Source organism: Mus musculus, chromosome 4 (assembly GCF_000001635.26).
Source record: "Mus musculus strain C57BL/6J chromosome 4, GRCm38.p6 C57BL/6J".
Classification (NCBI taxonomy): domain Eukaryota; kingdom Metazoa; phylum Chordata; class Mammalia; order Rodentia; family Muridae; genus Mus; species Mus musculus.
Window position 1 is genome coordinate 36937899 of NC_000070.6, and position 27861 is coordinate 36965759.

Sequence of the window (27861 nt, forward strand, 5' to 3'; positions counted from 1 at the left end):
CCATGATTGTCATATTCTAACTTCAAATACAAAAGCTTTTAGACCCCTTCAAATTTGTGAGAAACACAACAATTAATGTCTAAGTATGTAAGACTTATTCTTTTGTGAAACCATTCTGGTATAATGTTCTGGATGGTTGTTAGCAATATTTTATTGCCAACAAGAACTTTTAAGGCAGTTATAAGTTGTGTTAAAAAAAAAAAAAGATGAGTGTAATCTTGAAATATCAGTGCCAAAAGAGGTGATGGATAAATATTCCATAGAAGAAGCCAGATTCTGCTAACATTTCTCAAAACCAAAGAAGGTAATAATTTTGAAAGAGCTTTCTGGGAGTGGATTCAACTTCCATTCAAGAAAAATGTTCAGAGGAATGGAGTAATAGCAACATATGCGATAGATTTCCAGATTTACGGAGACAAATGTTATGTTGAGTATCCAGTTAAAAAAATAAAAAATGCTTCCTAGACCAGTGAAAATGTGGCTAAAAGTTTAAATAAAGCCATTTGAGAAAAGCATGATTCTTTCTGCTCCAATAGGTTATATTATGCAATAACAATTATTTATCTTTTGTACTTGAAATCATAAAGCTCATTTTTTTATTCATGCAAATTGGATGTTTGGGTTAGTGTGGGTCATAGTCACCCTCTTCTCACTGAACGTTCAGTGGCCCATGCTAAGGAATGGCCATCACAGTTAAAGTCACTGACTACATCATCGGGAGAAAAAGGAAGATTGTTGAGACTTATCACTGAATGCTAATCTGTTCACAATTTATTGGTCAGATCTAGTCACACAGTCTCACTGAACACAGATCTTCAGAAAGTTCAATTATACTGTAGGCAGATAAGTGGGATTCCATTCATGTATACTTACCCACCTACAAAGAATCACTTTAGAAAGAGAATTTACCAAATTCAGGAAAAGCGTACCACAGGTTGTATTTCTGTCAAGCCAGACATACTAAAGATTTACCTTTCCTTGACTTCTGAGGTTCTATATCATTGAAATCTAGTGAAGAAAGCATGAGAGCCAATGGAAAGTACAGCAACAACTGAGGACATTCCCCTTTTTCCAAATACAATGACACGCAAAAAGACTTAATATTAAGCTTGAGGAAATTGTCTGTATTAAATAAACTTTGGACTTGTCAGATGTATGCTATATAACAGGATCCTATATGAAAACTGGCAAAAATCATATTTTCCATAATAAGATTAAATAAAATGTGATCTCAAGGATTCATAACTGGACAAAAATGGATCAGAGACTGAGAGATAGGCCATTCAATGACAGACCCAACTTGGGTTCCATCCCATCAGCAGGCACCATACTCCGACAGTGTTACTGATGCCATGTTGTGTTTGCAGATAGGAGCCTAGCATGGATGTCTTCTGAGAGTCTCTACCAGCAGCTGACTGAGACAAATGCAGATACTCACTGTCAAACAGTGGACTAAGGTTACGATCCCTATGGAAGAATTTAAGAATCTGAAGGGGATGGCAATCCCATAGGAAGACCAACCATTTCAACTAATCTAGAGTCTTAGGAGCACCCAGAGGCTAATGCACCAAACAAAGAGCACATGGTCTGTGGCCATGGCATATACATGACAAAGGACTGGCCTCTGTGGGAGGGAATGGGCCTAATCCTGAAGAGATTTCATGACCCAGGGAAGGGATATTGGGCATGAGGTGAGGTGGGGTGGGTGGGTAAGGGGGGTGAAGGTAGGGGTGAGGGAATAGGGTAAGTGGGAAAGCACCACCTCAGAGGCAAAGGGGTGGGGGAGAGGGTAAAGAACTCTTCAAGTGGGAACCTGAAAGAGGGGTAACATTAGTAATGTAAATAAATATAACTATTTTTTAAATGCCCTGATTATTAATGTAGATTGCCTATAATTTAAAAATGGGTAAATCAGTGGTAGTTCCTCAACAACTTCTAATCCAGGCTGAGACAAATGCATAGAAGTTACAACTGTATCTTTACATGCTAATTGTGAGGTTTATATTGTTAGTCTTGTTTCATAACCGGTAAATTAAAATTTAATCAAATTCTGGAGACACTATGTTCTGAAAAGGAAATGCAAATCTATCAGAATAAACATTTTAGGTTTACTGCCTTCCTGCTGCTTTTCATATCTTCCATTTATCTTTACAGAGTGACAAACTTAATTGTACTTAAAATTGTTTTATTATTGCCTTTATTTATGTACTTAATGCAGGAACAACTTCACGTATGCAAGTAGTTAGTATATAGTTATGCTTTATAGCAATGTCCTGGCCCAGTACCAGTCACTTTATGTACAGTGTGCAGCACAGAAAAGATTATGTTCTGTCTTTCATACCTTTGGAAACACCTCTGTACTGGGGACGAAGTTCAGTAGCTAGCAATCAATTGCAGAGTGAAAAAGGCAATCAATTGCACAGTGAAAAATGAAATCGATTTTTTAACCTTTATTTCTTATATGCTACATTGTTTTGATCGGAGAAATATCAATGTGGTTTAGACATAACTTAAAATTCAGTTTTTGAAGATCACAGGTGAATAATGTGAAATATTTTTAACATTATTTTCTAAATGATACTAAGTAAAATGGAATTATTACCTTCCTAATTCAGATACTTTAGAAAGATAATCAGGACAATTATAATAATTAGTAATAAAAACATCATTCAGTATACATATTTAAAAACAAGCTTATAAAAAAAAAAGAAATGTTTAATTGGTTTAATGCCTCTAAAATGGTTTGCTGGTTATCATGAGGCTAGTTTTCAAAGAATGAATATGGTCTTCCAACGTGATCTAGGAAAAGTCTCTTTTACTTGGTGTAATACCAAACTGTAATGCCTTGGAGATATATATATATATATACATACATATATATATATACATACATATATATATACACTATATATATATACACTATATATATACACTATATATATAGTGTGTGCACTCATAATCACAGAAGATGGATTTTGAAGAGGTCATGAGTTTGAGAGAGTCTGGGCAGCACTGGAGGAGCTGGAGGGAAAAGGGGAGGAAGAGAAATGATATGAAAATAATACTTCTATATAAAGTTTTCAAAGATAAAATTAAACATTAGGAAAAAGCAAGAAAATTGTATTCAGCATCCAACTTCACACATCTTTTCTAGCCTCCATGTCTAGACATCTTGCTTCCACCTCATAGCACTCTCGTCTAACATCGGCCATGTTACTTGCTACCAGGCGCCATGCTTAGGAGTAAGGGGATCACAGCTGCTTTATTTTCTAAGTCATACATCTATGTGCTATTTGCTTAACGTGAAAATTTACATTTAAGAAAAAGCCTTTGATCCAAGTAAATGAATTGAGGATCCACTTAAGCAATGTAGGTTCCTCGTGTGAAGTGTCTAGAGGGTAAAGGAAATTCTTTCAAATGAAAAATCAAGTATAATAATAGTAGATAATAACTAGATCTGGTAGAAAGTAGGCTCTAGATAGCTCTTGGATTTCTTACATATGAGAGGGAACAAGCTGAAGAAGAAGACAAATGATTTGGAATAGTCTTTTATATAAAGAGCTTGCTGAATGCTCACCAGTTACCAAGTATCTCTTTTGAGATAATTTCCTGCTGCTCTCTCAGTCATCATGAGTCAGACCATGTGGTTGTATTATTTTCTTTCATTCATCAAACAGAAACTTTTACTATGCATTTAGCTTGTTTCCATTAGCTTTATTATCGCAATAGCCTATAAGCATGTTTTGTTTTGTTTGGTTTGGTTTTACTTTTTATCCCTGAGTTCAACACAAATGAAATTCATATTAGATAATTGATGTATTAATCTACTTTGTATGAATTGTGGTTCTACAACCATAATATTTTTCCAACACAATATATCATAGAGATTTCTCCATGATCGAATTTAATGGCTATTCCATTTATTGTCTTCTAAACCAACTGCCATTGCATGGGTTCTGTAAACCTTGAATACCCCTGTTGGGCATGTGAATCATCTCCCTTTCAAGTTTTCACACTGAATTTGGTGGTTCTACATTTTCCCTTCAATGTACCTGTGTTTTTCAGTATTTTTCTCCTCTTATTTTATTGCATTCTTTCCTTGAACAGAGGAAAGACTTTTCGGCTTTAATATAATACTTCAAAGTATTGTATTAACTCTACTTTTATTTTGCTTTTTTTTAAACCTTACAGAGTTTCTATACTAGTCTCCCTTTGATAAGCGGTTTTCCAAAAATTAATATCAGAACTGAGGAGGTAGTATCAATGGCAGAACACTTGTCTAAGATGTGTTCAATTCATGCATTTAATTCTCTGAACAATTAATTAATTAATAGATTTTTCTCAAATTTTTTTCATAATATATTCAGAAGGTAGTTGATCATTGGTATTTGTTTTATACCTCTCTATATTGTGAACATTTTATTTCTTCTTCAATGTAATGCCAACATTGGATTTTTGTAATAAATCAACTTGGTAATGGCATTTTAATCTCTAAATCTTTGTTTAAAAAGTTTGTATTTGTTCTATTTTATGAAAAGTTTGTACTTTCTATACCTATACATACTTATGAATTCTTCATCACAATCCAATGACAAGATAAATTCAAATTTACTAACATATTCTTCATGCTCATTTCTACTCCTATCTCCCATGTGTCAAACACAACTATCAGTCTCTACAGATATATTTCTCTGTACATTTTATATAAGCAACACCATATTCTTAATATTTTCAATGTAATATACTGGTTTAATGTTTTCTAAATCACAAGCTGACTATATTTTACTCTTTTTCAGTGCTGAGTACTTCTCCACATTATGGATTTTCACTATATATTTGCTGCCACTTTTGTTTAGAAAGGTGTTATGCACAAATGCAATGTCTTTAGAAACTATGAAGCCATTCAGGGTTCTCATTACCTCTTGTGTATAAATAATGGATCTCAGGAGACTCAGGAGTGCATGTCTGAGGTCGCTTTATTCAAAAGAAACTTAACACCAATATTTAGAAACATTTGTAATTGTATCGGTGGTTAAGTAATCAATGTATAAATTGTACTCCAGAGAGTTATTAACAGTTTATAATGACATCAATTTATAAACATATATTTCACCTCCAGTACCAATAGGCATGTATACATATGCTTCCAATTTTCAGTCTTATTACTGTTTATTTGCATTGTTAAAATTAGAAGTGAGGTAATAGATTTCAATTATACCCCACGCTAGTCATCTACGAAACTTGTACAGAACACTCTTACTTCATCCTATGCTTAATTGCCGAGTGACATGAGCTTTTATGTTTTGCTTTGCTACATAAAGACTTGTGGATAACACATACTTATCAAGCATTTAACTTACTAAATATTTAGCCAGCCTATTAATAACAAATACTTAACAAGTGTTTCTTAACTTGATGGTAATAGAGTTGGTTTTGATCAACTTATGTTTTCTTATATTAAAGACGATTATAAAATTTTAAAACTGTTGTTGGCAGTGCAAACTCATGTAATCACTATGAAAATCAGTGTGGACTTCCCCCAAAGCTAGAAATAGAACCTCTATCTTAACCAGTTTAACTACACTTGAACATTTCCCTAAAGGTCAGTAAATCCTACTTCAGAGATGACTGCTCAAACCTGTTTACTGATGCTATTTTTCTGATACCCAGAAAATGCAAATAGTCTAGGAATTCATCAAAAATGAGTGGGTAATAAAAATGTGGTTTATGTAAACAATGAAATATTATTCACCTGTAAAGAAAAATGAAATTATATTGTTGACAGGTAAATCACTGAAGCTAGAAATAATCTATTCTGATGCTAGTTATGAATTTGCAGATATGTAGATTTATTTTGGCACACACATAGGAGAAAGGGAACTAGCAAGTGACCATGAGGAAGGAATTCTAAAGGGAGGCAAATAATCTAGGTGGTATGAAGAAGGCAAGAGGATAATGGAACAGTGAGGGTAAAATGGGGTGGAGAGTTCAGGGAGAAGAGAGTACGGGAAGATATAGTTAACACTAAAGACTTTGGGAGATGACATTCTGAAACCTACTACTAAGATACACATTATATAAATGAGATTGAATTGGAGTTACTTTATTTACGGGAGACAATGCCTCCCCTCTATATCACAGACTTTCACATGAGCCAATACCAGATGGGATTTATTTCTGACAGTAGGGTCCTACATATCTTCTCAAACATTATATGTTCTTGCTTTTGGTTATTTCCAGAACTTGATGTTAAGACACCATTCTTGAATATTCTAAGTCCCTTTGCAATAGAGCATATAGAAATCAAGCTGAAACTGACAGGGGAACTTCATACCTACTAACTAGTTGAAGTGGAAACTTAAGGGTTCTTTTGAAAGTCAGTTGGATGGTGTTTTATTGGGATAAATACATGGAGAAATGTTTTGTTAAATTGGACACAGCTTTGAAGGGCTAAGGCAGACGTGGAGGAACATCTCACTGAAGCAGACACATGAAAGAGATGTTTTGCTAAAGCAAGCGTGTGAGAGGACACGTGATGAAAGATTCTTTGCTAACAACAGACATGTATTGGTCTGTCTTACATAGCGGTAATTGGGGTGCATTTGTTGGAATGCCATAGAGAGAAACAGCACCAAAATCTTCTGGTGGTATGCTGCAGTTTGTTACTGCTTCCAAGGACTTGGGATTATTAGATGTGTGTGCTGAGGCAAGACCTATGCTGAAGCAAGACCCTTTCTAAGGCAAGGCATATAAAGGACATGTGATGTTGGGAGGGTATAAATAGGACTTCAAGCAGTAATGAAGACAAAGCTTGGCTTTTTTGGGTCTTTGCTGATCTTCTCTTCCCTGAGTGAGGCACTTTTGGTGTTCCTGTTGGTCTGTCCTGCTGACTGGAGCAGAGGCTGAGGCCTGTCTGTCCTTGATAGGTCACATCACCACTGTTGCTCACGTGACTATGGAACTGGACTGCTGGTGTATCCTTGAGGTGTTTGCGAGTGGACCAAGCTGCTGATGCCTGCTAACCTGTGAACTGAACTGCTAATTTCCAGACAGCACAGACAGGAATTTCTCCAAAGAACTTTTCTAAGAATTTCTAAAGATTTCTTTCTTCTCTACTACCTCTGGTGGGTAGTAGGCTACAAGAAAGGTTAAAGCATTTAAGAACCATCATTAAAATAGAATTTAAAAAAAAATTAAAGTTAAAACTAGTCTTCATAGCTTTTGAGGTCTACGCATAATACCAGGGGAGAAAAATGATATATTCTGAGTGTCTAGGTTAAACACCGTGAATAACAATAATACCATGTAAAGTATGCCTACTTGTCAATAAAAACAACGCCATTATGGGAGTAAACAACTGTGTTCTGAGGATGTCAATCTGCAAGATGGAGTGCATGCCTGGTATCTTTAACTGGGACAAACACCTACAAGAGTATCTAGGACTGCTATTCACCTAAATGGAGAGCATAATTAACTCCCATGCCCTCTCACTTCTTGACTTTATACCTACAAATAAGTGCATCTCTAAACCCTCTTCAGAGAAATTGCTCTGTGAAGAAGATGGTGATTACCATAAAAAGTCATAACTTCTTAACATGAAAATAATAAGAGACCAGAGTATTCAACTATAAATTGGACATCTATATAACACCCTTCTCTCCAACTTCCAAAGAACTCAGCAGTCATCTTAGAAGAGTATACAGAAAGAAAGAGAACAGTGAAAGGGAATAGATGCCAAGGCAAACCCCCATTTTTTATTCATGGGCAAGGATCATTGCCATATGACTTCATAAAGGTTGACACTGCTTGCTTAAGACCTGCCATAAATCAAGCATCCTAAAATCATAGGATGAATTGAAGTGTGTCTTATGAAGTCTTACTCCTACTGAGGAGCTATTGACAATCGATGGTTTTCAGTTTTCATTCAGACATGTGGTACTTGAGAGACTAGTTTTGTTCCAGGACATAGTAGCACACACATGTACATACAGGCCGCATTAAATGGACTCGGTGCATTAAACCAAACTGACAAGGAGCATGTGAATTTAAGAGGAGAAAAGGAGGCTGTTAGATGTGAAATTAAAGAGAACAGAATGGGGGTAGATTTGACCCAATTACATATTTGAAATTCTCAAACAATAAAAGAATCACAAATACCATTATCTTTCAGATATAAAATAGAAAACATTATCATCACTTACTGTTTACATATTAATTTATATAATTAAAAACAACTGAGACTAAACATGATTATGTACAGAGAAAATGTATAAAATGAACTATATGTGATGTGATCTATAATCATAAGCAAGTTCTAGTCATTATATGTCTTCAAATTAACCAATTTCCCAATATCTTTCTCCTCACTGTACACATATTCATGTGTCTGGGTATTGTGATACACACACATACACACACATACACACACACACACACAAGGGTGTGTATATGTATATGGTTCAAGTTTAGAAAAAAAGTATTAGGATAGTAAAGGCACCTCCCTTTGAACAATGAAGCCCTCTATTTCAAAATCAACATTTCCCAAAAGGCACTGTTGCTGCCTCCCAGGGTACACCAGGAGCAATACACTTATTATGCTTATTATTTCCTCTCATGCTGGCTACTAGATAGATACCTTGATGCTAACCATAGTTACATTATATTAAAATGAAACTGTATGAAGACACAAAATCCTTTTATGCAGTCCAATTTAGAATCCATTTTACACTTTTACTCTGTAGTGCCATGTCTAGAATCTGGGATGTGATAGGAATTGTAAATTTCTGCATATATTTCTGCTATGCTGGAATTTGGTTATTAATTTTGTAATGATGATAATTCTCTCTTTATAGATAGATTGATATTACATTCTATTATCGGAACCAAAATGCAATTTGTTTTCTAGCCAGGATTCTTAGGCTTGCATTTAGCCTTACTCATTTTATAATGAAAGTAAATTCATATTGACAGTGAATCCAAAGCTCAAAAGAAGGAAATGATATCTGACTTACAAGTAATACAGCTAGGCTGTGCTTAATATTAGCCAGTAAATGCACCTAAAAACACAGCAAATTACATTCCAGTTACAAATCATAGTGGTCTTCATAATTTTTCAAGGGACTTTATAATTATTTCAAGTTTCAGAATTTTATTACAATGCAAAAATTATCAATATCTACTAGTTTCTTGCTAACTAACTTAATGAAATAAAGACTTAGCTCTATGATTACTGACACTAAAATCACTAAAATGAAATAGGTCAGAGGGGATATCAGATTTTCTACTGCCAATACTACTGTAAGAACTAAAATGTTACATGAGGCTTGAGTTTAGAATTATAGATTAAGCTACAGAGCAGATGCCTACAAGGTAAATACTTTAAAACTGTTGTTCATGGATATTGAGTAACTTACCTGACTTTAATGGAAGATACACACACACACACACACACACACACACACACACACACACGTGTGTGTGTATATATTTGAGAAACTTTAATTCCATCTAAGCATATGTATATACATGCTTGGATGGAATTAAAGTTTCCCAAATGTTGTTTGGAACAGATGCACTCACTGCCAACTGCCAATAGCAATCTGCTCAGGATGAACAGGGCACATTTAGAAACACTGGCCACTACAATGTATCTAAGTCACTGGAAATAGAAACACAGAAGCTCCACATCAGCCCATTCATGCCCATTGACTATTCATCCTTCTTTGCTTCCCAGAAGCAACAGCAAGGGAGTTGATGCCAGATGAAAAAGGCATCTAAATGGCTACCACCTATTTAAAAATGAATTAAGATCTACTAACTGTAAAATAGCTAGCATCTGTGTTGTTTTTTAAGAAAATAATCTTATATATAAACTATAAAATCTTGAGATTACGAGGGTGAGTTCAGTGGGAAAGGCAAGCTGAGACCTAGGACGTAACTGTCTTTGCTGCTCTACTTTTATTTCCTTAAGAAACATCTTTTACAAATTCCATTTTTTTTCTTTTAGGATATATATTGTTTTATGTTTAAACAGAATTTGAAGTTCATAATGCTGAAGTAACCCCTAAGTCATAAAAGGATGTGACTAGGTGATGTATCATCTCACCACTATATAAGCAAGTTAGATTGGGGACTTTAAAATGAGGCGAATGTTCATATAACATCAGAAAATTGATTGTCCTTCCTATCTAACATTCTGCCTTCTGGATAAAACCAACCAGATTGGAGAATCAGTAACTGACAAGCCTGTCTGCGTCCAGTGACTGCCTCTCCCTGTACTGCAGGAAAACATTTCCACCTATTGTCCTTTCCCAGAATATCTGGAGAGCAAATGAAATCAACCATAATGACTACCAGAGCCAAATAATAATCAGTTTTTAATTGAAGCATCAAGCCAATTAATTTGTGACAACGTCCTATCAGTTCTTATTCCACTCGTGAAGTTTCATAGGACGCAGGCCATTTTCAGCTCCAGAGCATTCCTGGAAGTATTTAGTATTTGGACTTTTCTAAAATCCCCTTTACTAGGGAGAAAATATTTTAGAGATGGTGTCTCAAGATTTAATTTGAGATCGCAAAATAGAATCACTTGTTTGATTGAATCAAATTTTATTTAAATTGAGGCATTTTAAACCTCAAACATATTTCTTATAATTAAAAAAAAATCTTTTGCTTTTTGTTGTTTTTCAGAAACCTAATGGAACTCAAAATTTTAATTTACTTTGTTTATTAATACAAATACATGCTTTGTGGCTGCCTGTGTGGATAACTACATAGACTAGTAAAGATATTGTTATGCTCATAAAATTTCCAAGGTAATATATTTTAAGAACTAACTTTTTTTTTCTTTTTCTGGGGACCATTTATTCTTGCTTCCCCTGAAACACTTTACATAAATGTTGCCCAGATGATAGTGTGTAACAAACACTCAGTAATAAAAAGCATCGATATATTTTCTAGCTTCCATTGACATTAAATTACAAGTGTTATATAAAAATTAAGTTCCATATTTAGATTAATCAATAGGCAAATAATGGATGCTTTCCACATGAATGATCACTAAACCACTTCATCAATAGGAAATTGCCTCACTTAAGAACTTTAAGGTGAAAATACCTGGCATTATCCCAATACATATATGCTGGCTTTCAGCAAGAAGAGCTTCAGTATTGTCTGCCTTGCATTCAGCTGTATTGAAAATAAAATACACTAATAAAGATGTTGAGAGCACCCTGAGAAAGAGCTCTATTTTAAATGTTAACCGTTGCTTCTTAGTTCTGATTTTTTTTTCACTTTTATCTTGTGGCCCAGTATCTTTATCTGGGTCTTGGCTTGTATTCGTTATTCCTAGAATACAATGATCCATCTTTCCCCCTATCCTTTGAGTACTATTTCATAAGAGGGTTAATATCTCAAGAGCTGTAAAGACCACCCTTAGTACACTCTAAAATTTCATTAGAGTCGAAAATGACCACACGTGATAAGCACAAACTTCACAAGGCACCCTGGAAAATGTATTTTCAGCTCTCTGACAGGGATAGGATATTCTCACCAAGTATGCACAACATCTTAAATATATATTTACGTTTTTTTGTGGCTTATACACTACAGTTAAATATACCCATTGTCCACCACGGCTAAGTGAGTACTTATCAGAGAGATCTGTGGTTTTGAAAATACTAGAAAATGTCAAAGGCACTGTGAAATGTGAAGAATCTTGCTTCCACAAATAATCTGAACTCAAGGCCCTTTCCCAACAACCTGCCCCCACCTTCTCCACTGCCTTAACTTCACCATTCTTCCACCCCTCCATGTTCTGGGCATGAATCCCTACTCATCCTTTACCCTACTCTCTAAGTCTTACAACAGCTTTCCTCTGTTCTCAGAGAAGGTCCCTTGGGCTAGGAGCTCAGTCAAAGGCTGAATGGGCGACTTCCCAAGCAGGTGACAAGGAAAGGGGAGGGAGAGCAGAGGGTGTGGTACTCCCTTTTCTTCACCACACCCCAACCCTGGGATTTTGCACTCTGGTCCATCTCAGCTCAGAGGGGACCTAGCAGGTCGCCTTGCTGAGCTCCAAGCAATTAGTGATGGCCAGCCACTGGGCACTCTCTGGCAACAAAATTATATTAAGTAGGAAACATTTTTTTAAAATAGACACAAAACTTGCCTTTAAAGGAAGCAAGTGTCCAGAGTAGCAGGCAAAACCAAGGATTAGTTCATATGATCCCCAGAAAGCCACAGAGAAAACGGAAAGGCTCCTTAGAAAGGGACCTCACAGATTACCTCCCACCCTTCCCTTGTTGCCCTTTGAGACCTGAGAAGACCTTGGGTTGGGTTGGAAGGGGAGAGAGAGGCTTTACCTCCTGGGGATGCCCTCAGGGCGCTGACTATGGTTGCATCCCCGAAGTGGCTCTGGCTCCCCGCACCGCTTTCCAGAGCACAGCCTGGGTTCCGACTCGCCTCCCGAAGACGGGGCGCCCAGCTGGGTGGTGCGCCGGGACTCGGGCTCACGTCTCCCGCCCAGGCTGGGTTGGACCCCCTATGCCGCGCCGCCTCAGCCACCAGGCTCGCTCGTCGAGCAACCACTCCACCGCCCGGCGCCCCCACACCCACCGGCTCCGCCGCGCCCGCTGGGAGCCTCTAGCGGAGGCCAAGCGAACCGCAGTTTACCCGCGGAGCTTGTGCTCCGACGCCGGCTGCTGCAAGGGCAGACCCGGCCGCCCTGTGCACTTCCCGAGCTCTGCATCCCGCCAGCCTGCTCCATCCTCACCTGCCACTCAATTCTTGACAAGACCCGGGCCCACTGCTCCCTATCGCAAGGATGGGATAGGTGTGAGGAGCTAGAGAAACACCTTACCAGAACAGAAAATCAAAACAAAACAAGAGCCAAGCCCAGATGTAAATCAGCCTGGACAGAAGATCCAGTTCCAGATGCAGTTCCCAGTAGGTATCCAGAAGTGTGCAGAAAGGACACTCCCTTTTGCCGACCGGTTCTCAACCATCTGCACCGGCTGGTCTGGCTGGTCTTCCACTTACCAGCCGGGAGCCATTCACACGGGTTGTGCAGCTGCGTGACAACAGCCCAGGGGGTTCCATGTAACTTACCTTACCCCCGCCGCATCCCAGCATCTATTTTAAGTTATTCTCTCAGGAGATTCAAGCGGCTGGGTTGCGGTCTCTTACCTTGACATGTTGTTCATGCCCCTTCGTGTCCTTAAAATCCAAAGCCAAGGAGGATGAAGCTCACAGGAGTCTCCGGGCTTCTTTAGGCGTCCTCCTGCCTCAGCTCTGTCAGCTTTTCCTTTCAAAGGGGTCAGGAAGGGAATGTCGGTTCTAAAGCCCTGACAGTCTAGGTGTCTCCAAACCCTCACGCCTGTGGCGACTGATACAGGGACAACCTTGGATGGCCGTGGAAACCTTCCCTGTCCCTGCTCAGGCAACTTGGCTGCGGATCCAGTTTTCTTCCGTGACCCCACAGATGCGTCGGATAGCCAAGCTGGGTACGCCGTCAGGAGCCGGGGCTCCTCTCTGATTCTCGCCACCGCACCCCTCCCCCTGCTCCCGCCAAGTGGGAAGAAAACCTGCGCTCAGGCAGGTTCGGTGCAGAGCAGGTGCTGGCAGCAGAGCCACGCCGAGGATCGCGCTCCACCACCAAGGCGTCTTGGCTACAGCCCTTGCGCCCAAGCGTCTGCGCCAAGGAAACTTTGAGCGGAGGCCGGAAAGCCAAGGGATGGGTGGTGGAAGGCCCTGTGAGGTGGCTGAGGAGCTGGGAAGGAGAGACACCGGGCGGGCGGCGGGCTGCTGGGTCCCGGCGGCCACACTCAGCGCGCGGACTGCGCGCACACACGCCCGGCTTACACGCACCGCTCACACGCACACTCCCGCGCGCGCGCACCAACACGCACGCCCAGCCTCGCGATCGCGGCCCCAGGCCACAGGCGAGAGCCAGAAGAAAGCCTTCACCGGGGGTTCCCAGAATGGGTAGGCTGGCGACATCGTCCCTCCTCTACAGTTAAAGGAGTACTTTAGTCCGATTTGTCACCTCCCATCTCCCCGCCCTGTCTCGAGTCTCCACTTCTGGCTGTTTCCTGTGGTCAGCTCTTCTCCAGGTACCCTGAACGTGGAGAGAGCAGGACTTCAGACACTTTCCCATCACCACCCTTCCGGGGCACCAGAGCCCTTCTTCGGTGGAGTGTCTGCTACACCTTCCTAAGGAGAAAGGGGCTCCTTGACATCCTTTAAACCGAAGAGCCTGGGCATCATTTCTTGAACAGAATCTTGCGACATCCCCTTGTGCTCATTCCCGGTGTAACTTTGTCTCAAAGAGCTCCTGAAGTTCACTTACATGCTCTTGCAAAGAACTGCTCAGGGACTTGTGTTAGGCAGCTTTTGGATCAGGACTCATTTCAGGTTTTCTGCTTTTATTAAAAACTGGATGGTAGCAAGCGAAAGACTCAGCGGGAGAAAGGTGTGGGGATGGGGCAGCATGGAGATTCAGCCCATTTAGTTTCCCTTTCCAAAATTTTGGCAAGAGGTTGTGGAATATGTCTCCTGGTAGCTCCTACTGCACTTACTCAGTACTTAAGGCAGGGATGCCTGGTTACTGCACAAATGGGCCCGCTAAACCACAATGTGAAGAAATCAGAGATCCGCCAGAAGTCCCTGCAAAGAATCCACCCTCTGGAAGTTTGTCTTGCTTGGACTGGAGAGCAGGAAATCATTCCGGAAAAAAACGGAAACTTTTGCTACGATGGTTTCTTGATTGTTTTATTTTGTTCCTTTATTTGGAACCCTGATTTTTCTTTATATGCCGCGCTCGAGTTCACCAAAGCTTTGCTGCAATTATTCTGTTTCCCAAGTACTGGAAAGGCTGGGAGGCTGCAGGTTTCTCTTTCAATGTCTTTCCGAAATCTCTGTGGATAGAGACAGAAAACGAAAAGTGATACTGCATAGAGATGGCGCTAGGACCCTTTGCAGGAGGGACGTGCGCCACTCCCCCGCTGTTTCTACAAGAGCTTATTCTCTCAAGATCCAGGGTATTTTGAGTGGTCCTTTCCCAGTTGAGTTAGAAGCTGGCTGGCTGAGAATAAGAAAATACAGTATGTGAGCACTTGGAGGAGAAACTGTAGGTTGCAATAGTGGAAGGGAGGAGGATTTTGAGCAAAAGAAGAAACTTGTGTTGTTAGGAGCTGCGACCACGCTATTCATTGCCTGAGTAGCCAAGCATGTTAAGGTAAGGATGAAGTAACAACCATGCAGTATGCAGGGTCCGGTCGAGTGTCATTCTGAAAGCATGAGTGCAGTCTGAGTTTCTTGAGTGAGTCAGCGTGTTGAATCCTGTGTGAGACAACCAGGCAGAATCACTTCCTTACATTCTTCCTGAGTTTGGGGATGATGCGGAAACTGCCCCTTGGAAGGAATGAACCACAAGCTATTTGCTCTGCTGCTAAAGGAACAGCACCAACAGAGTCTGCATGTTTGAGTTCAGTGTTGACTTTCCTTGTGCAGTGAAGGGAAGAGCTAGAAGCTAACCCACCCAAGGAGGGAGTCTAGGTGAAGAAAGAGAGAAATCTGGAGCAATGCTAAGCAGTTGAAAATAAGAATACAACTGATTTCGGTTTGATATGCTAGGGTGTGTTTTGGGCACCTGCATTTCCAACAGTGTTTTAAGTGGGGAATGTTAAGCTGGTTTTGAACTTGGTGTTATCTATGAATTGTGTTCTGGTCATAGGTTTGGGACTTTTCTGAACTGTAATTGTTTTCTTTCTTTAATAAGTGACTGTTGTGGTTACTGAATTGGGGCTACGGGTTATAATGAACAGTTTTACGTAAGGCAATCCTTTCATTGTATAGCTCTTTCAATTAACAAAACTGGACGTGCATTGCAAAGATCAAATGATTCCTTTGTTGAGCATACAGCTCTTCAGAAAGGTTCTGGACTGAGGAGATCTTCCTGGCTACTGTTGACATGAAAGCTGTTACTAATGCCTCTTTTAAAAAGTAAAGTAGGTCATTTTCATGCATGCTAAGTGGATTGTTCCAAGGGTGCCACATAGTGCCCGCCCAAGACTCCAAGGAGAGGAGTATTTTTACTTGAGTTTGGGATTACAGGATGTGTGAGGAGCATCGATAATCACAGAGTAGAGTATTCTTGACAGGCAGTTAAGCACCTGCAGCCACTTGAAAAACTTGCATCTTTACTGCCTACCTGCAATAAACAGTCATTCATTCACCCCTCCCGTGAAAATAAAAGTTCTGCAATATGCTGGGTTGTTGAAAAACTAAGCACACCTGTTATTCTTTATGCAAAATGAAAGGAAATAAAAGCCACACCTTTTCTCTTCCCCATCAACTTTCACATTTCACTTTAATGGGAGAACAAACAAAGCCAATTTCTGGTTTAGAAGAGTTATACCATTTCTTCTATACTATTTTAAATATCTAAATATCTTTCTGCAGAATTGAGGAAAAGGGTTGAAACTTGAAAGCACCATCAGATCCTATAGACTCCAATGCCAGATTATAGCAACAGCATCCTTCCGGTGTGTGTGTGTTTCTTCACATTCTTTGAAAAGGGGAAATAGTGTTCTGCATAGATGGTGTGTCTGTTTCAATGTAGCCTGACTTGGAATTTTCATTCTTCAAGATTACTCTAGTGTTTAACTCCCCAGGAGCAAAACAGCTATCCAATTAAGATATGGCTTTGTTACATATTAAAAATGTTCCTTTATTAATATTTCCTACACCATGGTGTACAAGGAGAGCAAGGATGGTGGACTGTGTGTTATGATTTGGTTTCCTTGACACCTAGTAAAGAATTCCATGGAGAACAAACCTGGAGATAATGGAGTGACAAGTAACTGTTTTGCCATGTGATTTGTGTACATCAATTTAGTGATGCTCTGTGTTCTCAGATGACAGGAAAACTGATGCTTATGCAAATTTGTCAGAGGTAATGAAACTATTTTGTCATAAATAAGTACGCATGGAACCTATGCCCACTCTATTATGAAGTCTTTACTTTTAACTGTCTTGCTCATTTCTATCATTCAGGAACAAACATTTGTGGTTATTCAGAGTTAAAGGGGACCATTTTATTATATTTAAATTTAGACTATGGTGCTACAGGCAAAAGATGAATGCAGAATTAAATGGTATGATAATTTACAATAAGTTTCATTTTATGCAATTTTCTTGGTTCCTACTTGTCTTATAGGAATACTGAAAGAGGGGTGGGTGGGTATGGGGGACTTTTGGTATAGCATTGGAAATGTAAATGAGCTAAATACCTAATTAAAAATGGAAAAAAAAGAAAAAAAAGAAATACTGAAAGAGTTAACTTTTTCCTATTCCAGTTTAAAACATGACCATCATTTCTTGCCATTATTCCCCTCAGAATATGAAATGCTAAGGTGTCAACTGAAGAGATTAGGGCTCAGGTTACAATGTCTTTATCGTTATTCGTAACTTTTCATTGTTTATTTTCATCTTGTTATCCATGTGTAAAAATGTAGAATGGAATTCTATTTTGCATTTTCAGTATGTAAATAAATTATAAAAATGTGGCTATTATGATGATTCAGTGGTTAACTAAAGCCTCACAGAATTTGAGGCCCTCTTCTGGTATCCATGCATACCTGAAATCACTTGCTGATACACATGTACGTGCACACACACACAGAGAGACACACTTAAAATCAACAAATAATAAACCTTTTTTGATAGAAAATTCTAGAAATGTACTATTTGGTGTATATAGTTGAAAGCATTGTATTGTACCCTGACATTTTTATTGATGAAAAATCATTCTGTGCCCTGAAATTTTTACTGGAGATCAATCTCATGTAAAGTACTACTACCAAAGTATTTAAATGATAAAGTTTCAAAGATTAAAAGCACATATGGCATTGAATTTAAACTGACATGTCAACATTCCACAAAAAAATATAGTTGTCATTTTCAGTAGCACATATTGTGAACTATTCTTTAAACATGTATTGCCATAGGAACATTGCATTTCATTATATTTACACTACGGTGCTACAGGGAAAAGATGAAGATGTTGAGATATTTATTAATGACTCTGTAAAATATTTAGGTGAAAATAGACAGATGCAGAAAGGTGTTTTCTTCAAATCAAAATAAAACCTGTTGTGGCTGTAAAATAAGAGGACAAACAGTATGGAGGTGAGATGTTTCCTTAATTTGGGTATCTGTGGATGTTTTACCATATATATAAGTATGAGATAAATGCAAGATGTCCTACAGATATCTGTCTGTCTGTCTGACTATGTGTTACTATATATGTAAAACATCTTGTATTTATCTCACCTTCTTTCTTTAAGAAGATCTTGCATTTATTCCATTGTTTATAACCAAGGAAGTAGAATAATGACTGGAAGCTTTTCATTGTGGCTTATAATATATTTTCCTATTTATTCTTTTACTATACAATGTAATTTTGGGAGAAGTGAGGGAAATACTCAGGCTTGGGATACTATAACAAAATTTTATCCTTTAGGTTCCCATCAGAAAATTATTTCTCACAATTCTAAAAGCTAGACATCTAAGACCAGTGTTCTAGTTTTATGGCTGGTAAAGCTGTCTCTTTGACTTAAAAACAGTACTTCTGAAAGTGTGTCCCTGAACGCTCTTCCTTCAGTGTGTTTAAACAGAGTTCTTTATTCCTCCTAAGAGAGCCAATTGCATCATGGGATCTAACCCTCTTTACTTCCCAAAGGCTTCATTTCCAAGTACGGTGATATTAGAGACTAGGTTTTCAATGTGCTTGTTTATGGAGGGCACACTTCACCATCTCAGAGAAAGGAACATTCGGTCCTTAGCATCAGGCAAGACTCACCCTTGTTAGACCTTCTCTGAGCAGAGACTGATCATGTTCACTGAGAGGAAGAGCTCTGTCACTGCAGTACCTTTATCAGGATAGCTCTGGTTTAGGATTATGATAGTGAATGGCTTCTTGGGGAATGGCAGCATATTATTAATGTCTACCTCTGGGTTATCAAATGAAGATGTGTTCACTCTGTGGCGTATGCATTGCATACATTACTTAGAGATGTATTGTAGGCCACAACAACGAAAAAGAGTTTGTTCTTAGGCTCTTGTCTATATCCTTGAACTTATTCAGTTTAGATTTGATGCTGCCTATGGTGTCCTGATGAATTTAAGTCTCATTTGAACATTTCAGTCTTGCAGAAAATCTCAGCATTTGTTGATTTCATTCATATAATAGCTACCCATTACTGAACACTTTCACATCTTGAAAATTGAAAAAAAAAAGAAAAACAAACAGGGTTTGATTCTTTTAATTTACAGCAAACATATTATCTTCATTTGATAAGTGAGAAAACAGTTACAGAAATACCAAGTAATTTTCTCAAGGAAATAAAGCTGCTTACATAGTACTGAAGGTTTGAACCTTCACTGTCTCAATGCAGAGCCCAGGGTTTTAGACATCATAAAGATCTCTATTAGATACAAGACTGGAAGAACGAAAACTTGTATTCATTGCTCATAACAAGTTCCTCAAATCAAAATCAGCACATGGCTCCTGAAAAACATGGAGATAAGTAGATGTAAATGTCAGTAATAGTTACAGTCTTCCCTTTGTGCTTCACACAGTGCTAATTGTAGAGCACACATTGTTCTTTTGCATTTCACAACAGCCTCCTAAACTAGTCAGTATTACTACCATTCCAATTATCAAGACTGATAAAATCATTCCTAAATATCCTATTGCTTTTCAGCACAGACAATTTGAACACAACACCTAATGATTTATCCTTATTGCTATACTCACTTAAATTTAAACTATTATCTTATACCACAGTGTTGTGTTTACTCTAAATCACCTGCTTAAAATTTAGTCTCCTTGGTCCTCTAGGTCTCTTTTCATACCTGATCCTGCCCCTTTTCCCCTCCTCCTCCCCGCTCCCAGCCTTCCTCTGGCCAACTCCTATGACTATTTAGTTCCTTCTTCTAAGTGATATTCAAGCATCCTCACTTGGACCTTCCTCCTTGTTTAACTTCTTTGGGTCTGTGGGATATATCATGGGTATTCTGTATTTTATGGCTAATGTCCACTTATCAGTGAGTACATATCATGCATATCTTTGGGGTCTGGGTTACCTCACTCAGGATGATAATTTCTTTTTCTTTTTTTAAAGATTTATTTATTATTATATGTAAGTACACTGTAGCTGTCTTCAGACACACCAGAAGAGGGAGTCAGATCTTGTTACGGATGGTTGTGAGCCACCATGTGGTTGCTGGGATTTGAACTCTGGACCTTCAGAAGAGCAGTCGGGTGCTCTTACCCACTGAGCCATCTCACCAGCCCAGGATGATATTTTCTAGTTCTATCCATTTGCCTGTAAAATTCTTGATGATCTTGTTTTTAATAGCTGAATAGTATCCTAATTTATAAATGAACACATTTTATGTATCAACTCTTCATTTGAGGGACACATGGCTTTTGCCCAGTCTGTGACTATTGTGAATAAAGTTTCTATAAACACAGTGGAGCATATGTCCTTTGGCATGGTTGAGCCTCTTGGTTATATGCCCAGGAATGGTATAGCTGGGTCTTCAGGTAGGACTATTTCCAATTTCGTGAGAAACTACCAGATTGATTTCCATTTCCAGTGTGGTTGTACAAGTTTGCAGTACCACCAGTTGAGGAGTGTTTCTCTTTCTCCGCATCCTTGCCAACATGTGCTGTCACTTGAGTTTTGATTTTAGCCATGCTGACTGGTGAAAGGTGGAATCTCAGGGTTGTTTTGGTTTGCATTTCCCTTATGACTAAGGATGTTGAATATTTCTTTAAGTGCTTCTGAGCCATTGTTTATCCCTCTGTTGAGAATTCTCTGTTTAGCTCTGTACCCCCTTTTAAATTGTGTTATTTGTTTGATGGAGTCTAACTTCTTGCATTCTTTATTTATTTTGGACATTAACCCTCCATTGGGTGTAAGGTTAGTGAAGATATTTTCTCAATCTGTATGTAGCTGATTTTGCTATGACAGCGTGTGTCCTTTGCCTTATGGAAGCTTTTACATTTCATGAGGTCCCAATGATCAATTGTTGATCTTAGAGCCTGATGTTCTGTTCAAAAATTGTTTCTTGTGCCAATGAATTCAAGGTTATTTCCCACTTGCTCTTCTGCAGAATCTCTAGGAAGTCCCAGAAACTGGGATGGTGGAGTCTCCCAGGCGTCAACGTGGGTGACCTTAACCTAAATGCCAAACAGTGTGGACATGGAACCTGAAAAGTTCCATCCCTTAGCCAGACAAGACTTCCAGTAGTGGGATAGGTACACCAACACACCCATAAAACTATCTAAAGAAACATAGGTACAAAGATAAATCAGATACTGAAGGAATGGACAACCAATAACCATCCCAACTTGAGATCCATCCCATGGGCAAGGACCAATCCTTGATACTGTTAATGATACTCTGTTATGCTTACAGACAACTATGCCATAATTATTCTCTGAAAGGCTCTACTTAGCAGCTGACTGAAACAGATGCAGATACATACAGCCAAACATTGGACAGAGGCCAATTAACATTATGGGAGTGTTGGGGGATGGAATGAAGGCCAGGAAAGGGATAGGAACCCCACAGGAAGACAAAAGTTTCAATTAATATGACCTCCTTGGAGCTCTTAGAGATTCAGCTATCAACCAAAAAGCACATACAGCATTGGTTGATCTAGACCTCTGGTAAATATGTAGCAGAGGGCTCCCTTGTCTGGCCTCAGTAGGAGAGGAAGTGCCCAATTCTACAGAGACTTCCTGAGCTAAGGTGGGGGGATTCCAGGCTAAGTGCCACTCTCTCAGAGGCAAGGGTGAGAGGGGATGGGGGAGGATTCTATGAAGGGGGACTGGGAAGGGGGAGTGTTTGTGATGTAAATAAACAACAAAAAATTTTTAGTTCCTTTTCGACTATTTCGATTCAAAGCACATTCTGCAACAAAGTAAAAACAACCCAATTGGAAAGTTGGAATAAATACTTTTTGTACAGTTGAAACATGTGCTGGAGAAACCATTTACCTGCCAGTGGTTTGTTGCTTGCCATACCCTTAAGGTGACCTGGTGACTTTTTTTTTTGCTATTTTTTACAAAGGGAAGAAATTAAACAAGGTAATATGATTAGGAAAAAAATATGGATGTTCCTTTTCTTTCATGATTACTTCATATATGATTTCTTATTCTGAAGTCATGCTTCACATCTTCAACTGGCAGGCAGTCAGTGGATCATCAAGTCATCACACACAATTTCAAAATGCCATCTTCTATCACACATTAGTGAAATGCAATAACCCAAAGAGGGACTTTACTTCTAACACTGGTATATCAACAATAGTCATAAAATAAGGACCATGAGTTTGAGAGGGATTCTGTGGGTGCCCTCATGAGAGGTCAGAGGTCAAGGATGTACAAGGAGAAATAGGGGAATGAAATAATTGTATTTTAGCTGATAAAACTAAAATTAAACACATTTTCTTAAGTCTCCATCAGTGTTTATTACACTAGAGTTGTCATGGTATGGCACTTGGTATTTCATTAATCAAATGAAATACCAGATTATTATTCATTTTAAACTCATTCCAAGTGTGTCCCTGTGTATTGGTTGGCCTGGAGAAAATAGAACTAAATAGACTTGGTTTGAAACCTAGCCCCAGGTTTTTCAGATTTTCAAACTCCAAAAAATGATAAATAAAGAATGGTATAAAAATAAATATAAGACCACTTATTAGGGCTTGGGTGTGTCATCTAAAGGACTGAGTGTGGAAATCTGGGAAACCAGCCTGTGCTTTGGTCATGAAGTGGTTGTATCCTTTACATGTGGTATCCAGTAGAAAGAAGCAAGCTAAATTCTTGGGGGAATGTATCCTTAATAGAAATATGAAACTTCCATCTCTCTTTTTACTAGCTCTTTGCTTTATAGTAAACAGGAAGAGTCATGCTCTCTAGCATACTTCCACCAAGATATGCTATGTGTTCATGTGCTGGAATCAAGAGCCAAGGGAATCCATGAGTTTGTTTATCTCATTGTCATAGTGAGGAAAAGGTGAAGCATACAGATCACTAAGTCATCTTATAATTCACTTATTAGACATAAGAATAGGGATAGGTTTCAGGAAAGAAATTACAGAAAATGTAACCTAGATAAATATCTTCTAGTAAGAATCACAAAGGAAAAAAGTGATAGAATTATAAGTATATAAAAATAAAGACAATAGCTTGTTCAACATATTTTAAAAAGTGGGACTAGGGAAGAGAGGAGAACAGATATAGACACAAAAAGAATCATACACACACACACACACACACACACAGGCACACACACACACACACAGAGAGAGAGAGAGAGAGAGAGAGAGACAGAGACAAAGACAGAGACAAAGAGACAGAGAGATTTGCTAACCTTTATAGAAAAGCAGACAGGTTTCATTCTGAAGTGTAGTTCAGCAATGACTAATCTACAGTACCTCAGAATGTGACTGTCTTTAAAGACAAGGTTTAGAATAGTAGAAAAAGAAATGAGGCCTTTAGCATGGGGAAAATCTAATCAGATGTATCTTTATGAATAAGGAATTTTATGTGTGCAAGGGTTATATTTGCACACATGTAAAAATATTAAACCTTGTGACGGTACAGCAAGTGGGCATCTCTTGTCTGCCAAGAAGAGAAACATCAGAAGAAAGCATTTTGTTGGAGCATTGATCTCATAACACCATCTCCAAGAAGCGTGAGAAATGAATTATGTTGTTTAATTCACCCCTGTGGTGTTTTGACATCTCTAACAAGCTGACAAGTAAGGAAAGAACCACTCCACGGTCCTGGAGAAGTCATCTACAAGCTGGTGTAAGAAGCTGTTGTAAGGCCATGTGACAGGAAGAATACTAACAGAGCAAACAGGGCCAGTTAGTGAGGAACGACTTCACTGGAAATAAGTGTTGAAATTCCAGAGACAAGGCAAGGTAGAGATAATAGGACCTATACAACCTTGCAGAATCTAGGGATTGACCACACATGGGTAGGTTATCTAGGAAAGGATAGAAACTTATTTCTGAGATAAAATGGAATGAGGAGCTATACACAGGAGGTAGTTGCTGGGGAAAGGAGAGTTATTTATTTATTTTGTTGAGCATTGTCTTAGCATTGTCTTCAGAAACTTCATGAAGAGGAACCAAGTTTGTGAGGAAGAGATTTATTCAGTTTACATTTTCAGGACTGTAACTCAAGCATATCAGGAAGCAGGTGCTGATGCAGAGGCCATGGAGGGATGTTCTTTACTGGCTTGCTTCCCCTGGCTTGCTCAAATTGCTCTCTTATAGAACCCAAGACTACCAGCCCAGAGATGGTACCACCCACAAGGAACCCTCTGCCCTTGATCACTACTTGAGAAAGTGCCCCACAGCTGGATCTCATGGAGACATTTCCTCAAGGGAGGATCCTTCCTCTGTGATAACTCCAGCTTGTGTCAACACACAAAACCAGCCAGTACAAGCATATAGCCACTGGTAGGTTCCAGGAGATTCAGTGCCCACACACTTATACCAATATGGCCTCTGTAACTGGAATTAGTGGGTTAAAAAAAAAACTTGGGTAGGAGCATGTTGATAGGATATAGGGGATATTAGGTAATGAGTGATCCATTTGATCATCATTCATGGCATACACAAATATAAAATTTTTCAAGAAAATAAAATCTAAAAACCAAAAAGAAGTCTCCAAAGAGAATAGCCTGAAAAGGAAACTTCAACAATATCCCACCCATCACATCTACCAGCATATTTTTACACAGACATTAGTCATTTGGTCACTAGAACTAAAAGACAGGATAAAGGAACTGTTCTTTTAGTCATATGGCAACCATCCCAGATTATAATTAGAGATTCCTTTTGGTGAACTAAGGAAAACATAAATGTAAAGCTAGAAGCTGTCCATGTAGTGCTTGCTTATTTTTTTACTTAAATTCATTTCCTCAAAAATTGTTTCAATCTTATTTTGTCCTTAAATTTCTATAGAAATTTATGTATTTTTGTGCTTATTCATTGTTATAAACATTTTCTTTCCCTAAAATGCAATCTTGTCTAAATAGTGTCAAATGTTAACATGAGAATATTTATGTATTGTATTTCTTTAGTTTTGTACACACATAAATAAAAAGGCATAGATTTTGAAATATTACATAAGGTGGTTTATATTAATAATGTAGCTTGCCATGTAAATTATGAAATTGTCATGTAACAAAGCCCTACAATATATTTGATGTTAGCATAAATTATTTCCAAAATAAAATTTCAAATGTATAGCTTTCAAATATTTTAACCAAAGGTTTCAAATTTTTCTAATGTTTTTAGATACACAGAATTATGTCCCTTAATAGAGTATAATTCTGTATAAATGTTTTCAAACTGTTGTTATAAATTCAATAATAAAGAATCAAACATCATGAAAAATTTTTTTGGTAAATTCAAATGTTGTGTAACATGGCTCAGCCTTCTGCCAAATGACATTAGGTTTTCTAAAGCATTGCAAACATCAAGAAGACAAACTATGGCTTCTATTCCAAGAAGTGCACTGACAGTCAGATGAATGTGCATCTCTGTGAATGAGTGCCAATTCCCAAGTGCTCTTAGTATAGAGATGAAACAATACAGCACTAGACGCTGTTACACAGGACAATGACACATTGCAATACAGCAATGACCCACTTTTCCAAATAACTTTCTGAAAGAAAAATAGCACCTGGTGAAATGCTTGTTAATGTTTTATACTTGTTGTTCTGGATGCAGACTTTTTTTTTTTTTGGTTGATTAATGGTTAGTTAATATCATTAAATGAATTCTGAATACTTTCATTTGTAAAAGTAATAGATGCATAGAGGGTGATGCTGAACTCCTGTGCTCTCTGTTCCAGTTATAAACAATATCATAGAGAAACAATATCTTTTGCGCATCATAGTTAACTTGTTAAATTACTAAAAGAACAATTGGGTATTAAACTGTGGGTGAACTATTTATGGAGGAGACTCGGATTTGCTATTCTTTCTTCCATTAAAACCAGGAACTTAATACTTTTAAGAGAACTTAGCGTCTACAGAGAATTAGTTCTGAGATAGAAGAAAGCATATAAGTATGGTTGGCTAAGTAAAATATAGAATTGTCTTAAGTATCCAAAACCAATTAACCATTATTGTATACAGTTTTTAAATCAGATATGTTTAATGAATACAATATGATACTTTGCCAGACACGGACATAAATGAAGTCTATGCCAAAACAAATGAACATATCCATACATTCAAATAATTAATATTTTATGGCAAGAATGACTGGAATCTATTATTATGATTATATTTTTTCATTCTTACCAGAGCAGTCAGCAGCCATGAAGAGATTAGAAGTTCATTTTCCAGAAGTACAAAGTTTGGATAGGGAGCAGCTCAGTAGCACAATGTTAGAGCAGAAGAAATCATGACCTCCGTTTGATCCCCAACCCTTCAAAAATTTCATAGGTATGCAAAGTTGTAATTATATTAGATAAACAGATATTTAAAATATAATATAATCTGAATTTAATATTACTCAATTGTATTAATAATGCTTTTCAAAAATTACAGTGTAATGGTCAAATGGTTCAGAGGGTAAAAGCACTTGACAACATGTTTGGTCTCATGAATCCCATGGTGCAAAGAGAGCCAGTTTTCACAATTTGTCTTTGGCTTCCACATACTGTGCAATATCACACACATACACACACACACACAAAAGAAAACTGTAATAAAATATTTATGCTGCACTCTGCTTCTCTGACAGCTGTATAAGTCATATGACAAAATCTCATAAATTTATATTTTATAAATATATAGTTTTTCATTAGTATAGAATTGCAAATATAAAGGCCCATAAGGTTTCAAGAGTAATATTTATATTATTTATTTGTAATATTAATAAAGAATTATGTAACTTATTATTCTATGTATGGATTTTTTAAGTATATCTGTCACTTAAGTAATTTCCTAAGGAGGCAATAGTCATTCATAAATATATTTTCCATAACAAACTTAGAAACTAGAACATAGTTTACAAATAAATACTTATATTTCTATTCTGAAATGAACCCATTTTATTTTCTCTAACACTATTTGACTAGTATGTTCATAGTTTTTATGTTTATCTATGTTTGCAAATATTTGAAAAGGTAAATTTCTCTATGTATTTGATGAGATTCAGATTTTTCATGTATTCTTAAACTGCATTGTCCATGCATTCTTTCATGTTTGTCTTTCCTTTGCCCACTCCTTGTGAATCTGCCTAATCAATCATTTTCCCTATGATAGGTTTACTATCTTTTTAAAACTTAACTGTGCATTACCTGCACAGGTAGAATTGTTAGGCTAGTTTCAATTCCTTTCCTAACTGTTTGTAAAAATATACTTGTCTAGAAACAACACATAAACTCTTATATGGTTATACATCACATCCAATGTAAAATTGCTATCAGACTTTTTATACTGTGATCAGAAAGAAGATAAAAGCATAACTTTAGAAGGTACTTACCTTTTCAATATCTGTGCTCAGTTATGGTTCTTACCATCTAAGTACATTCCTGTTTCCTCCTTTGAGAAAAGACTGCATGCAGCTCTTGTCTGTTTTTAATGAGCTGTTGGCATTCATGTTAAGATTTGTATAAGTTCTCTATATAATATCATCATTGTTTGCCAGCACAAACGAAAAAAAACCTCATTTATAAAGGTCTCAATGGGTTTTTATTCCCATTTATGTTTAATCTTTTGTTACCCTGAAAAGAGTTGTATAAAATGATGCAGG

At 37.8% G+C, this 27861-nt stretch overlaps 1 protein-coding gene and 1 long non-coding RNA gene across 13 annotated transcripts in view; one reads left to right on the forward strand and one right to left on the reverse strand.

Moving 5' to 3' along the window:
* Positions 1–13846, reverse strand: part of Lingo2 (leucine rich repeat and Ig domain containing 2) — a 1254967-nt gene extending 1241121 nt beyond the window's left edge. For 8 of the 12 annotated variants that reach the window (XR_001784140.2, XM_030253527.1, XM_011250022.3 and 5 more), the window contains exon 1: positions 13183–13254. The gene's annotated coding sequence lies outside the window, so the exon portion shown is untranslated. Of the gene's footprint in view, positions 1–12359; positions 13003–13182 lie in introns of those variants that run through there. The other 4 variants (XM_006537904.4, XM_011250020.3, XM_017320198.2 and 1 more) reach the window with 3 other exon arrangements.
* Positions 13847–15067: 1221 nt separating this feature from the next.
* Positions 15068–27861, forward strand: part of Gm12371 (predicted gene 12371) — a 35059-nt gene continuing 22265 nt past the window's right edge. The window contains exon 1 of the long non-coding RNA NR_151511.1: positions 15068–15232. This is a non-coding gene — a long non-coding RNA (predicted gene 12371). The remainder of the gene's footprint in view (positions 15233–27861) is intronic.